A 16,970-nucleotide genomic window follows, 5' to 3' on the forward strand; every position below is an offset into this window, starting at 1 on the left:
ATAGCTCTACACCTTAGTGTTCGTGAACCTGTGTTACGCAAAGAACGTAACACAGAAAACAAAACAGAGAACCTTAAAAAAAAGCAGTGTTACACGCTGCAAAAGAAACTGAATTAAATCAAAGAAAGAAGTAAAATAAGAAGCAAATGCAAGCACTGGAAATATCAAGATCATAACGCCAGGTATTTTGTTGTGTTAGGAGAAGTGTTATAGCGTTATAGGTGCAAGCCTAATTAACGCAGAAAATGGTGTGATTACGAAAATTTGGGTGAGTCATGCAGAACGTTACAGAACGTTACAGAAGATGGTAGCCGCAGGCTGGAATAGTGCTGTTGCATTACTTTGGAATGGAATGAAGTCGAAATGGCGTTGCAAGACATGTCCCGGGGAAAAGCGGCAGGAGGAGATGGACTAACAGTCAATTTAATCAAACATGGAGGAGATATTATGCTTGAAAGCTTGAAGCCCGTTTTGCCCAATGTCTCACGACTTCAAGTGGACCAGAGAGCTGGAAGAATGCCGACATTATACTAATCAATAATGAGGGTTACAATAAAGAACTGAATAATTATAAGTGCACTAACTTGCTTTGAATATTGCATAAAATATTCACCAGGATAATTTACATTAGAATCAGGGCCACACTTCAATCAACAAGAACAAGCTGACTTCAGGAACATATATCATACAATGGATCGCGTTCATGTCATCAATCAAGTAATTTAGAACTCTGCATAGTACAATCAACCTTTCTGTATGCCTTTCATAGATTATGAAAAGGATCTGATTTGGTAGAAAGACCAGCTGTAATGGAGGCATTGCGTAATCAAGGAGTGCAGTAGGCATATGTGAATATCTTAGAAAACGTGTACAAAGATTACACAGCTACCTTGCTTTTTCACAAGTAAAGTAGAAAATCACCAATCAAGAAAGGCGACAGCCAAGAAGACACAATCTCCCCAGTGCTATTCACTGCATGCTTAGAAAAATTATTCAAGCTATTGGACTGGAAAGACTTAGGTTTGAGCATAAATGGCAAATATATCAGCAACCATTGGTTTGCAGACGACATTGCCCTTTTCAGCAACACTGGAGATGAACTGCAACAAATAATATTAACACACATTAACCGAGAAAGTGCAACACTGGGGTTGGATATTGATATGCAGAAAACAAAGGCAATGTTCAATAGCCTGGTAAGGAAACAAGAATTCATGATCACCAGTCAGCCTCTAGAGTAAGTACAGAAGTACATTTATCTAGGTCAATTACTCAAGGGTGACCCTCACCATGCGAAGGAAATTTACAGAAGAATAAAGATGAGTTGCAGAGCCTATGGCAGGCATTAAGAAATCCTGACTGGGAGCTTACCAATGTCGATGAAAAGAAGTGTACAATTATTGCATTTCACCAGCGCTAACATATGGGGTAGAAACTTGTAGGTTAACAAACAAGCTCGATAACCAGTTAAGGACCATGCAAAGAGCGATGCAACGAAAAATGTTAGCCGTAACATCAAGACACAAAAAGAGAGCGGTGTGGATCAGCGAGCAAACGAGGATAGCGGATCTTCTGTTTGACATTAGGAGAAAAAAATGGAACTGAGCTTCATTTAGAACTCATCTTCCCTAGAAGCAACAGATTTGTCTCGCATTTTTCTTAGTTATTGGCATTCAAGGTGTTGGTGCCTGTTAGACGTTGTTCGCCACTTGTCCTCGCATAATGTAAGAAGTGCTAAAAAGTATTTGAAAAAATATACAAAGTACTATAGCGACAAGAGTTGCATAATTGACCTACACTGCACAGTAAAACATTTCTCTGAGCAGTTGACACAATTTGAATGGTCATGTTTAATTGCAAATGGCGTCCCCTATTTGCGAATACAGCGATAACGAACACGCGCACAAGAGCCACGGTAGCACGATAAGAAACGTCGATGCGGAAACATGAATAAATGAGTGTTGCAAAAATTGACTTGTAGAACCATAGTAACCTGAAACTACAATGTTGAGTTCAGAATCCCGTCTGCCCACCAAAATTACGCCATTTCTTGATACATTAGTCAAAAATTGTCGACGCGTATCATATACACCCTGTTCTACAGAACACACGTTGATATATTCCCTATTTTGGTGGAAATACATCTTATAAAAGTTTTTGAGAAAGCAAGAGAGCGAAAGAAACGGCACGCAATTGGCAACAGTGACACGGAGGAGTTCACTTCGTTAAGTCTTCATCAATCCTCGCGGCAGCTTCCAATTTCTAACGTCCCAGAGTTTGTCCTAATGTAATTTTCGTATTCCGCGCACGTTTCAATGTTGTGCCGTGTTCGCTTCCCACAGCCGAGATTTATAGTTGAAGCTTTCCAGGTTCGTTTTACTACTTCTTGTACGAATGTTTCTCACGCGGAGCCCGTCTGGAGTTGGCGAAAGTTCCTGAGTGAGAAAGTTACTGGACAAAGTAAGTGAGTAAATAAATCAATAAAACGGTTCAGTTAGAGAGAGTAAGCGACTGGCGGACTTTGTTAGCAAGAGCAAGGGTAGCGAAACTCAATATTCGCCTGCTGAATTTTGCCGCGTAATATTTCCAAATAATGGCAAGTTCATTCGAGCCGACCCATCATTTTATAATACATAAACAAGATTAGGAATCCTCGAAAGTTCGGAAACCTGCATCTAAGTTGGAACGTAGGTTCTATTACTGCAACTTTTTTCTTTTCAACCCGAGAATTGTGCTATTGGGAACAATTAAAATGTGGAAGCTATCTTGCTTAGTATTGCACAAAACACATCACTTAACTCCAGTCGACTGATACGTTGTGCAATTCGGGAGATGTCTGTGACAAGGGTGGTCGTCAAAACAGAGGCATTGGGGAGGGGGAAACAGCGGATATGTATAAATTTCCGCGTAGTTTCTAAAATCATCACGGAGACAATTTATTCATAAATAATTGGTGACGAGGTGCAAAGTTTGGTCCACAAACATATAAGCATCGATGAACAGCGTGCTGAATTAAGATGCGACGTTTGCATGAGCGAGGGGAAAGTGCCAGTATATGATATAGCCGGCAGTGGAAAATAAAGCTTATCTATGGCATCTACAAGTGTTACGATCAAGTAACAGAAAAAAAATATTATTTGCGAAAGAATGACTTCTCTCTTCTTATGTGTTCGTTGTACTCTTAGCTTATAATCAGATTACCCCCTCAAGCGAATTTTCTCGCGCGGCACGTTGATCGCTCGTAAACACGTGTAAGTTCCTCGGGTACGCTGTCAGTTGCTGGCTTTGTAAATAACCGAATATGAACAATCACCTCATCAGTCATTCATTCCTGGATGAGGTCGCGCGATCAAATCCCGGCCACTGCGGCTGCATATTGATGGGGACGAAATGCGAAAACACCAGTATGCTTAGATTTAGCTGCACATTAAGGAACCCCAGGTGATCCAAGTTATTCCGGAGCTACCTGACGCTACCTGCACATGAGCCCATCTCTCTTCTTCGCCTGCTTTTGAGGTGATAGTCGCGCCGATACAGGTTATTGTCATCGCACCATGTTTGTAGTGCTGTGTTTGCCTGGATTCTCTTTCCAGCATGACGCCTAGGCAATGGTTTGTATTTTTTATGTAGCTTTCATATTATCTACCTCTATCTTTCTACATACACTCTTATCATTTAACACCTAATAGAGGGCAAGTTTACTTAAATATATTGTTCCGTCCTAAATCTTTTTATTTCAGACATTCGCTATGTACCTTCTTGAAATAGTAAACCAGTTGCCTATTTTGTCGGATATTGTAAAACTTTCTGCAGCTATTTATTGCCTGGTGCTGAGGACTATTTTCTAAGCGGAAACATTTAAATATAAACATAGAGCTTCGTGGTTTTCTCTTCCGTTCCACAGCTCACCTTCATATTTTAATTATCGTTTTTTTTTTTTGAAGAAAAGCTTCCAGGAAACGCATGGATCGATCGCGCTAAGTATGGCACAACTTGGCGCTTGTTTCAGATTAGTGCAAGGAGATGATTTCCGTAAGAATGGTGAAACAAGCTTTAGCCACATTCTTTTAAACAAAGCAAAAGCCGAAAGCTGCCTATTTAGAAGAGGATTTAAACACGATGTTTATGCGAAGGCATAAGTCTGAAGCTTTTGCGGGTAGAAATATAGGGCCACGCACGACATGGCGGCAGCCTAAATGAAACAGTAGAAGCATTTCGCACACAATGGAAAGCTGATTTTTATTTATTGCGACAGAAAAGTTTATACTGTTAACTACTAATCGCACCTGACTGACAGAGCTGTATATGTTTCACATGAGAAGAAAAGGTGAGGCGATTGTGCTGTGTGATTTCTTTGTCCTGAACATATCTCAATCTAAAGGATTAGTTAAAATTGATAAAATAAAAACAAACAGCAAGAAAAAGGTTGCGAAATTATAAGGACTCACGATAGCCTTTCCTTTACGGACATATTGCTCGTAAATAATGCTAAACTTGCTATTCTTTGCATTCGTGATAACATTAGTTGAAAAATCTCTTGACGTCAATAAGTGTCGTATGGGGAGTTGGACTAACATTGCGCGCTCGCGTTCACAGAAAGCTCTTACACTAGAATTGTTCATATCATAAAGGTTTGGCGAATCCTGATGGTGTGTACGTTATTAGCAAAAGCGGTCAATGTCCATGGCATTGATGCCCTTCGCAATTTACAAAACAAAAGATCATCAAATTCGGTCCGAGAGCCAACACGAACGAAATGTGCTTGCGCTAGAACCATTCGTACGAACACTCGAATGGCAATATTCAATACATTATTAGCGGGAAACAGTACTCGCGAATAAATAAGTACATAAGAAAAAAAATTGATCCGAATTAGCCTCCCAGATTGTCGTCGATAGGCTGTGTGACCCTGCCTCTACCATTTTGCTGCCATTTTGGTACCTCGACCTTTCTCACCTCCATTTTATTGCGATAGCAATTGTATGGACACTCCAAGCGAATCTCTGCCGCTGCCGTCGCCGTCGCCGAGATGTTCTGTATAAAGTCCAAACACAATAACATTGCCGTCGAGTGCTGTACGTGCGAGTGAAAACTTGCGAGGGTCAGCCGACGAATGCTGCTCAATTTAGCGCGCAAGGGAGGAAGGTGGGGCGGAAGTGCACCGTATTCTTTTGTGCGTGGATCACGGGAGGGAGGCGAAGAAGAGGGGGGGGGGGGGGGCGCTCTACCCCAGCGGCTGTTGCTTACGGCACGGCCGAGCGGACGCCGTGTTTTGAAAGCGAACTGCGCTGTGGACAAAGTGCGCGCCCGCGCTGTACTCGTCTTCAAAGCGATGTGCTTGCGCCGAGTGCCGGTAGGATCGTATTCGCTGTGCTTTCGACGTTTAGTTCGCGTTGAAACGAGAGACAGCACGAAAGTAAATTCGGTCGCTGCTGCTTCCACGCTTCCTCACTCCAGCGTTTTGACAGCGAGTTTCTGCGTTCACCGAACCCAATGTGCTCGTGTTTATCTGTGGGCGCGTGACACCGTGGTTGCTAATTCAGTTAATAAGCGAATGCTTATAACTTTATGCGGCCGATAAAACTACTATCCTTACTTCGTATAGCTGTCTACTGATTTAATATCGCAATCGATGCTTGGTCTTTCGGGTGAAACTGGGACTTTTTATTTGCTTATGTGAAAACTGTCTTTCGCTATGGCAATACAGGAAAAGAATGTCACAATGAAAAGGTAGTTATAAAGTCTGCGTCGGGTGTTGTGTGTTGAATTTAGCGCTCAAGAAAAATATTGTTTCGTACTCCCCAAGAACATTTATATCTCGTGGACATTATTATGTTGTGTACGCCTTATTTAGAAGTGATCACTTGTTGTCGCCTTTTTTCTAATAGCTGCTTTGGTCGCGACCATTCTGGCTATTATTTGAGGCAAGAAGAGTTAGTTGGCGTTACATGTAGGCAATAATATCTCTTGAAATAATTTTTACATATTTTTTATTTCTTTCTTTCTAGTTCTTAAAATATATTTTTCTACTTTTTTTTATTTACATATACTGTCATCTTGCACAGCAAGATGTTGCAGGAGTGAGTGCAAACATATGCCAATCAATTGAAGAATACATTTTCATCTATATTTTCATGTTATGTTTCATCTTCTGTAATTATTTGCTGTTGCACACACACCTTCATCTTCCCTTTAGAGTTCTTTATCTATATTGGCGAGATCGAAAAGTTGGGGCAAGTTGCTTCTCATTTGTTTTGTTTGACGTTGCCGCTGGGTCTCGTTACAAATGCGTTTGACTAATTGGTAGGAGCGATTGGGCGAATGCCGAAGGGTGTGTCCTTGGGAGCGTCAATAGACTGGTGACGTAAGATGTGTACTACACACGGCCCTGGACATGTTACGAGACCAGAGCTTAGGCTACCGGTAAATCTCTGTCCCCTATAGAAGTGCAGCAAAAGCAACAGAAGACACATCTTGAGGGCCGACATGCAAGCTTAACAAGCCGACATAAATGACGTTCAAGGGGTGGATTGATTCCACCTCGTCCACATAACGGTAGAGTTTCGCATCACAGCAGCGAGATGTAACAAGAAAAAGCGTCCATTTGAGAGGCTCCTGAGGCGCGTTTGCTCAAAGAACGCGCGACTTCGCCCGAGAACATCCGGCCTTCTTTTCGATGTGAGTTGACGCCGCAGCTTTCTTACCAATCTTCGCTATGTGGCTCGGCTGCCCTAGTTTGGGAGAGTGCTGGTTTCCATGGCGACCGTGTTCTTCGCGGCCCCCTCTGGAGAGTCGCGCCGAAGCGAATTACAGCGGATCACTTTCATTTAACGGCTTCTCGCTACGCACTTTTGCAGTTCATATAGTGAACGCACTCTTTATTAGCCTGCTCTAATTTCTACGTAGTTGGTTAAACGATCTTGCCAGAATAATACTGACTTTATTTCTAGCCGTTACGAAGGGAACGATGAAGCATTAGGGGCCCATCGAGCCCACTTGCGAAGGGCGGGATGTCGGTTCTGTACATGTATACGACAAATGCGCCTTTGACGCAAGCCCACAATCTGCACATACTTAACCGCCCTTGTCGACTTCGTTTATAGATGCATACTTATCGCCATACACACCAGAGTGAAAAGAGCTATATTTGCGAAGTAAACTTTTCCATATCTGGAAGAAATTATTGAGCCACATACAACTAAAATATTTACGCGACACGATGGCTCTCTATCTGTTACTCAGAATTCGTGCTTCTTATGTAATTATCACTTCTGCCATAGCTTGGCTGTATTGAACATTTTGGGGGGAAGAGGAAATGTGATAGCAGATGAGGATGGGAACAGTGTTAATCTGTGGATGCACACAGTAATAGGACTTCTCTTTTGCATCTATGTCAATCGAACAAACAATCGTGAATATTTACTACCACCGAGCTTCTCAATGCAAGAATAACGAAAACGCCTTGAACAGTTCATGCCCACTTCCAACTAACTTTGCGTGCATGAATACGTGGATACGGCTGACAGATAAGTTTAACGAGTCCTTGACATTGATGCGACCGGCTTGTTTTGGTCAGATATACGAAACAGGGACGAATTGAATACGTGGCCTAATGTTTATAATGCAGTTACAGCGCGCAATTCTCACTGTTGTACATTTCATATACTGACTATTTATTAGACTAGTATTCCGAAGTGTCATTCTCTCCTTACTCCATGACCAAAACTGGATTGGATGGAAATGTCACTTCGACTGTTGCAAGAAGCCTACTCAACATTAGGAATTGCTGAACATTACAATATTTGCCACCTAGTAGCTGTGGACCATGAGCGTCACCTTGTGACGTCCTGCGATGACCGTAGGCGTCGGCTTTCGTATCGCTATTGTCTGAGACAGCTGTCCCAAAAGAATATCTGGAAGAATGAAAACTGATGCGGTTCTCGGGTTCACTATAGAGGCCATTGACCCGGGAATATCCTCGACCAGCACTCCCAGGCAGGGTGGCCATTTTCGTGTTTGTTAAAGAGAATTGTAACTTACGAAAAATGATTTCGGCGAAAGACCGCAAGGTGGAGGAAAGTACATGAAAGGGAAAAAGTGGCATCCACCCAAATTGTAGCACGAAGCTACAAAGGAAACCCAGTCGGGGTTTCTCAGTAATAAAGCCTCGCAGTTGGAGAAAGATTCGTCCCTGAACAGGACGAATTTTTCGTCAACTACGAGGCTATCTTTCTGAGAAACCCGTGTGAGTTTTCTTTGTAGCTTTGTGCTACAATTCGGGCGGATGTCAATTTTTTCTGGTTGAAAAATTGCAGTTTGTTCAGCCTGAGTCGCCTGGAGGACTTCCTGCTGTTCTCCTTTTGGTTGTTTTCGGGCTTTGTCCTCGCCTGTTTTCTGGGCTGTTTCTAAGCACTTTCTTGTATATTTGCTGTTTCAAGAATTAAAATTTGTTATGCGAATGTTGTTGGTGCTTCAGAGTGCTTTTTTTACGTGACCCACGAAAGCAGGTTCATTTGTATGCGCATATTAGTTGTCGGAAAGGAAAGAAATCAGAGATACCGAGTGATCCTGTCAGAGGTTCTCACATCCTTTATAACTGTGTCGGTCGCTTTGTAGAAAACCATTTCTGAAATATGTGTGTTAGTGTGCTTGCATCTTTTGGAATAACTGCCTGAACGCTATGCATTCATTGATGTGTTCTTAAAGCGGTAAATATCCCTGACACCCAGTGATGCGCTCACACAGTTTTGCAATTAATAAAGGTTCTTACAAATACGCCTGTGTTTGTGAAATTTTTCTAGCACAACTTACTTCACCAAAGCATATTCCAGAAGCGGCGGTACCTTAGGTCTCCTAAAGTTAAGCAATATTGCTTACACTGTCCCTTCTTACATCAACCACAGAGCAAACTATAGCATGCATAAAAATAAACTCGCACACTATTTTGTCGCCCTATGTACAGGCACGTGTCAAAAAAATGAATAAAGGAAAGCAGGCTCCAGCCCAATGCCCATGCCCCTTAAAAAAACACAATTGAGCATCATTTGTTAAAAAATACTACAGGTAATTCTTATTTCAAGCGTACGCCTGAAGAACACCCTCTAATAGAAACAACAACGACATAGTTGCCAGCTGATGCCAAATTGGAAGTGACAACTAGAGGGGTGCGGCGAAGTCCTTCACTTTAGCACACCGTGGTGCACACACGCAGCAATAAAACTCGTTTACTACGGACAAGAATCTATGGTAGTGTACAACACAGATAGGCTGATAGGGTGTCCTCTACCAACTCTGTTTTTGGCTGTTCTGAGAGTGGCAGTCACCCTGTAGCAATAGGAAACTCAGTTTCAAGCACATGGTTCACTACAAACTATAGAAACAACAGAGGTGTGCCATTTCAGCTATGACCTTACATATTCAGGAAAGTCAGTACACTGTGTGGCGTAGGACTGTGCAGTGACACTGCGTAAGACTAGGAATGCCTTTGCGGGCTGCGTGACAGTGCCCACAGAAATAGTTCGTGTGTTCGTGCGTGTGTGTGCTTAGGGTGTGTTTTTTTCCTTTCTTTTTTATCCTTCTTTTTTTCTCACCTATTGCATCCCCTTTCCCCTCCCCCAGTACAGGGTAGCCAACCGGAGATAATCTCTGGTTAACCTCCCTGTCTTTCCTTTGCCTTTCTCTCTCTCTCTCTGGTCCATGTTCAGCTAATGAAAGCCAGAACGGCAACAAGCAAGTGCAGGAGCATACGATAAATACGAGTGATAACTTTACTCTAATTGAAGACGAACGCTGTTGTGTGTCCGTGTTCCAACTTGGCGCTGCTTTTTGTTGAGCATCACAAGCAGTTTGGCAGTCACGAGTGCTTGTCGGAGTTTCTTCGTTTCACAGAAGCGAGAATTCAACTTCTAATCGTGACAACTACCCTTCGGGATCGAAACTATAAGATAACCCGTATCGCACTATTAGTCTCGCGGTAATATAGGTAATTTCAAGAGGAACGCGCAGAAATACCATGGTAATTGACAAGGAAATCAACGTTTATAAATATGCCGTCAGTTTTCACTAAAATATATGGGAAAAGGAAAAAAAAACGCTTTGCGAACTCTGTAACCGAGTCTTTCATTGTGCTTGCGCATTAACTCAAAGCCAAATAGTTTTGAAACCTCACTTGATGGTCCGAAAAAAAGAAATGATTTAGAGCTTGTAGAAATATACTTTAATTGGTATCACTGGAGTCTAACAGACGATGAGCAGTCACTTCAAAGTCGTATTCTTTTTAGGATGGTGTAAAAATGTGTACATGAAACGGCAAAATTAAACTCCGGCAAGGCCAAGACAAAAAGAGTGTTACGTATGTTGCGCTTTAAGTTATTTCACACATACGCAAACGCACGCGCACATACACACGAACACACATACGCGCACGCGCCCACGAACACACGCACTCAAGCACATGCACATACAAGAACGCGCGCACACACGCACAAACGCGTGCACAGACACAAACACAAACACGCGCACGCAAACACGCAAGGACATGTACAAAAACACGCATCCACAAAACGACAAGTAAATTTACTTCAGACATCTGTTTCTCAGCATTTGAGGGCGCCGCCTGTAACATATAAGTTCGCTGAGTGCGTAAGTGTCGCATAAGAAGGTGTGTCCATCTGTAACTAAGCTAAAGGAATTTTTCTTCAGTCAGATCTTTCGAAAAGGAAGAGAACCTCGTTTCATGCTATACAATGATACGCCGGCGCACGATAGCGCTACCTATAGACCAATGCAAACGAAAATGAAACGCTTGTGAACTTGTTTGCCTTCAATTGGAAAATGATGAACTGCACATTTACTTTTAAAATATACAGGACACTTGAACGCAGGTTGCTAAGAATGGTTCTCGGCCCAGTTCCTCTTCATCTATAGGAGCAGGAAATCAAAAAGCAAGAGCAATTGGTTCCATATATAGGTTACGCTCATCTGGGAGTGCCTATGTTCCCATACCCGTAGCTTTCCCCATTAAATCACTCCCGTCGGCCCTTTCGCTTGGCTGCGTCGTCTTGTCGGTAGCAATCAGACTCTCTTACCTCTTTGGTTCATGCTACTCGTTTGGCTTCGTGTTTGGCTTTCGCATTTCCGCCAAAGTCGCAAAGGCTCCGTCCTAATCTGAAGCAGCCGGATAATGTGCGTGGGCGACCAACTTTTTCATCGAAGCTTTTCACTGTACTATCACTTTTTCTCTTGTGTTTTTGTGCAGTGTGCCCGCATCTACTTGATGTGCCCATTTCACCGTGTTGTTCAGGGTCCTGTAGGAATCTCCCTTACACCGTCCTTTATTTTCATCGTGCTTCCCGCTTAACGTTTTTTTTCGATTCCGATATACATGTACATGAACTGCCTTTGCCGATTCTGAGACCAGTAAATTGTTCCGTCCTGCAGATTCTTTTCTCCCGAAAATGACCCACCGACGTCGTTCCGTCGCCACAACTGACGTCGGCTAGTCGTCTGGCTTTTCGTGTACTTTCTATAATTCGGCTTACATTGACGTCCCCATGTTCGCTTCCTGTTGTCCACTGCACTAAATGGAAAAGCGAATCCTTATTCTGAGAAGTGCTGTACGGACAGGCACCACCATAGGGTGCAATATGTACTGCATCGTAAGTTGCACAGCGTTGGTGCAACGCTTGGTGTCTGCGAGTGAGGTTTCACAATACGATATTCTTTATTCAGGCCCCACTTACGCAAAACAAATCGCTAGAGCTCTTCTACCCCTGCGCATCTATATTGTAGATCAGTCTGTGTGACTGCTGAAACTTAGAGTATGATATTGAATGCTGTTCCTGCCCAATAATCTGATTGAATGCCAAACACAGTTCACCTGCACTTGGGCCGGATTAAGTACATTTTTGACGCTCGCGGGTGAAACTTTGTGTCTTTCAACAGCATATTATGCGGCGAAAGGATATAATTCCTTGAGAGGTACCAGACGAGAGAAGCTCTGATTGTGCCTTGTCTGTTGATGCCGCCGCCAAATTACCTGATCAAGTGAAGGTGTGTGCCTAGCGTGGTGTCGTTCTGTCATGCGAACATTTTGTCAATACTCGACAGTCGTCACTGCTAAACATATCAAGATGCACAAAATTGACGCAGGCTGAGCGTACGAGCAAATATTATTTTTCTTTATGCGACCCCGTGATACAACTTTGGCTAACACAACATCTACATTTGCTCATTGTCGACGATTTCAGAATTCACGCGATCAATGCTTCTTGATTGCACTGGTAGCACGAAACAACTGTTAACCTACGCATTCACGCGAGAGCAAAGACAAATGAGACCATATAAATATCTTTATATAGAGAGAGAAAACAAGGGCAGGAAAGGCAGGGAGGTCAACCAGAACAGCATCCGGTTTGCTACCCTACACTGTTATTGTGCTAATATAACGATATGTTACTACATGTACCTCTCTACAGCACTTGACTTCCCATGGAAAGGTTGGCACCCACAAACAAAACCCTTCTTGTATGTCATGATTGTCAACGAAAATCAGACGTAACAATTATGTGTGATCGTAATAGAACACAAGCTTTCTTCTAACGAGTGCGCAGGGTCTGAGAAATTGTAGGGTTAGCATTATTTATCACTTAGGGCTTCCACTGCTGAGCTGCCTTTTTTCAAGAAATTTCTATATATGCCATAACTTTTGAAAAACATGTCACTTAAACGTCAGCACTTATTCTGTGTTGTTCTGTCTGTCTTCGTCCCAATGGTGCTGTAAAATTTGATGGACATAGTGTCATGACAACACCATAGGCTATTTATGGTAGCATTGAATAACCATTTCCTTGCTGAAAAAAAAAAACCGCTTTGGTGAATTCTCTGACAAATGCACCTAGACAAACGTACTGCACGAGAAAAGCGAAAATATCAGGTTTGATTTCAGGGAGAGATAGCTAAGCTAATATGCTTGTCTGTTAAGTCACACAGTCGTACACCACACATTTAAATTAAGGAGTCATGCTGCTGAGTGCGTAATAAGCATCTGAAATTAATTACTCGTAGTATCTAGGGTGGAAGTGGACCGATGCCACGAACGCAATTTGCACCGTCTCTCCAAGTAGCCGAGTATATACTCTGGAATTTGATTGACTAATGCCGACAACTCTCCTTTTAAGTCTGTCTACCATAAATCGGCTGCTGAATTGTGTGCGGTAACAAAAAAAAATATTGCTAGAATGCTACAGTGATGGAGGAGCTGTGCGTTTTGATTCTGAATTATTTGTTGAGCACTACTGTGCCTGAAACCTGTGATTTCGATCAGCTTTAGGACTGGAGAATCTGCATACGTGACAACTCTTCTTTTCTACATCATCATCAACTCGGCCAGTCTTAAGGTCGTCCGTAAAGCCTGAAGCAAATTATTTGTATAAACGTTTTCTCACATGATTATGCCATATATTTGGGAAGCTACAGGTCAACCACGAGGGCACACTAAGTAAATGAAATTGAAATGACCGCCGACAGCTAAAATTATCTCTCCCAGAAGCCGATATTTTGACCCTAGACGACTAAAGGCACTATGATAAAACGGGTATTCACAAGCATTGTCAACGAAAGCAGCAAGCAAGAAAAGAACAGCACCTATTCGCGCATCTTCTCCGGAAAACTACTGCCGCCTGACCTTTAAGTAGCAACCAACATTTGCTCAAAACGTCTTTTTTATTTATTACTTCTACGTCAGCCCCAGGGCGTACTCGAACTCGGCGGAAACCCAATTAAGTTGCCAGCTTCCTCGAGGCAGAAAATCTCGGTGTCGCGAACACTAGGCAACAAGGCCGCGGAAACGCCCCGGATAAAACGCTCGAATAGCACCCGGGCGAATCGATGATGGCTTGTTGCCGCTAGCGGGTGACAGTCGTAATGTGATTGTCGTAGCGACAACGTCAAAGTTTGTCGCGGCTGAGGCGCTGCGCAGCATAGAGGAGGAAAACAAGCTAAGCGGCGAAGGCGCCCGCGCCATTGAATTGCTCTTAAAGTGCGCTGACGCTGGCCGTCGAATGAAGTGCCTGCTGTGCTGAGAGTCGTTTAGTGCGACACCATCTGACGTATCGACCGCCAAAGATTTACGAACGTGTTTCCGGTCGGTTTTCAAACGGAGATTATTCTATCAAATAAGAAATAAGAAAAAAAAGACCGGCAGATCCCACGTCCTTTGGGAATCCTTGTTATGCGAAGCAGCGTGTTTACCAAGTTAGCGAAGCTACCATGAGAGCACGAAGACGTAGGCGGCTGTTTCATGACCTACATGACACGCATGTCATGACATTCACGTCATGACCTATCATTTATGTTCGTCATACATTCTTGTCCTGCTATGCCAATTTTGGCACATACCAAAACGTAGGTCACTGTTTTATGACCTACATGACACTCATGTCATGATATTCACGTCATGACCTATTATTTCTGTTTGCAATGCACTCTTGTCATACTATGCCAATTTTGGCACCTGCAAAGTTAAGGAAACCACCATAAGCGTACCAAGACATAGGCGGCTGTTTCATGACCTACATGACACACATGTCAGAATATTCACGTCATGACCGATCATTTATGATCTTCATACACTCTTGTCACATTATGCTAATTTTGGTACATACCAAGTTAACGAAAGGACCATGAGAACACCAAGACGTAGGCGGCTAGATACATGCTGCCAAAATGGCAAATGTTCGCCAAGAAATTATTCGCATTTAAAACGGAGCGTTAGAGTTCTCCCCAGGCAACACACAAGTTGTAGCTGTACAACAGGAACTCCATAGAGCAATAAAGTAAACTACCAGTTATGAAGGTTCTGCTCAGTTTGTGCTGCATAATCATGTTAACGCATCCTCAGGGCGAGTTTAAAAGCGAGGAACGCCGAGTAAGGAAAGGAACAGAAGTTAACCAAGGATGCGTGCCCAGTTGGCTACTCCTCAGTATGGTCAGATGAAAACGGGAAAGACAGATAAGATAAAAGAAGTTAACGTTTTACTAGCGCCTCTCACGATCGGAGTCACCACTGATCTTACAACGCCGTGAAATATGCCAAAAGAGAACGGCAAAAAGCCACATTTACACGATCACAGGAGGGTCTTCACTCTTATATAAGTAGTGAAATAAACGTTACTGACGGCAGTTAAGCACTGTACCTAATAACTATATGTCATTTCCGCACATGACAGCCTGTTCTATGAAATCTGCGCAGCGCTGCTACATGAAGACCTGCGCTACTCGTCGCCCATTTCTTTCCTCAACGCGCACTAGCGAAGAGCTTTCCTGGCGCCTGTGCAATACGCTTATGCTAATCTCTGATGCCATCTTTCAAAAACAGCCCCTCGTGTCGAGACAGCCATCTTTGTGTGGGCGTGTGCTAATGGTCTTCGTTCCCCACTGTGACAACGCCAGGCGTTTAACGCGTATGCGAGCCGTAGGTGACGTTTCCTGAATGGGCATTCCTGTCTAACGTCTCGCTCCCGCTACCATTGCGCGCACAGTCTTTTTTAGTGGAGCGTTCTAGTTTATCGGTGTTGGCAAACCCGATGGCACCGAGAAAGGCAATACATAGTACGTGTTACCTGACTTCCACGTGTTAACTAATAAAGCTAATAAATGCAGCGAATGCACGTCGTTGTTACTCAAGTGCTAACAAATTTGCACGACACATATCAGACTTGTCAGAAAGACTTACTTAGCAGCGCAGGAGACGACAGTTTTAGCTTCACTACCTTAACTACAAGAACAGTCTTTGTACATAAGTTATTTTCTGACGAAGAGAAAAATTAGGAGCTCTGCGTTGACAGAGTAAGGTAGTAAGATAGAAGTTTGGGTATCTGTAAGATGGAGCTTAGCTTTTCTTTTGATATCTATTTTTGTTGCTCAAGCGTACCACAATATGGGAGATGCCACTGGCGGGCAGCGTTTATATCGACGCCTACCCAGACAGCTGGTGAGAGCGAAAGAGAACCACTGTATTAAACACGGTCTTAAAATAACTTGTATTCAAAGAATCATTCACTCATCGAGGCAGCAACAGATCCCTACTGGCGCAAGCTTCCCGTAACCTAAGGACTGTAGATATGTGCACACAGCTTTAACCGTGATTGACTGAGTAAATATTCTATTCGGCGCCCGAAAATATCGGTACGGGCCCGATGTCACTGATAGGTATAGCTTTTTTTGGTTTGGTTGGTTATTTGTGAATGGTGGGTGGGTGAATGTGAAATTTGTGGGTGGGTATTTATGAAACATCACTGCCGTGGTAGCGAGGCAAAAGGTGCCTGTAATTCACGTGGTACCAGATATGATAGAAGTACTACAGAAACACCTATAGTTGCGCACCAGATGCATTCGCCTACAACGAAAGCCACCACGCTTTTTTACTTTCAAACATAAACACGTTTTGACTTCCGATGGCGTATTGAACAATTATATATATATATATATATATATATATATATATATATGTCACGTACCTTACAAGCCGAAAAGGCATTGAATATGGGGGGGTTACTTACTACAAATAAAATACAAGCAAATTAACAAGGAACACGGTTACTAAGCAAGCGAACATCGAGACGTAACGCAAGGAAGTAAATAGCAATATATATACATTTACGTAGACATTTACGCATTCAGGCAAACACAAGAACAAACTTAGAAATGTCTAATATAGCCTAATTTAAACTTAGGAGTTTCAAGAGGTGCTGTTGCTCTTCTTTCATAGCTAAGACGTCGAACACTGTTTACATTTTGAATCTACGGCATGCTCGCAAGAATATGAAGTAAATCACTTCAGAGAGGACAACTTCTAAATGTCAAGGCATAAAAAAGTACTTACCAACTGTGTGCAGTGGTGATATATATTCTTCACGAAACCTTATGCATATTCGTCGCCAAACTTTGCTGCTGTCCTTAGAAGCCGTTCC

Source organism: Dermacentor andersoni, chromosome 5 (genome assembly GCF_023375885.2).
Source record: "Dermacentor andersoni chromosome 5, qqDerAnde1_hic_scaffold, whole genome shotgun sequence".
NCBI lineage: Eukaryota > Metazoa > Arthropoda > Arachnida > Ixodida > Ixodidae > Dermacentor > Dermacentor andersoni.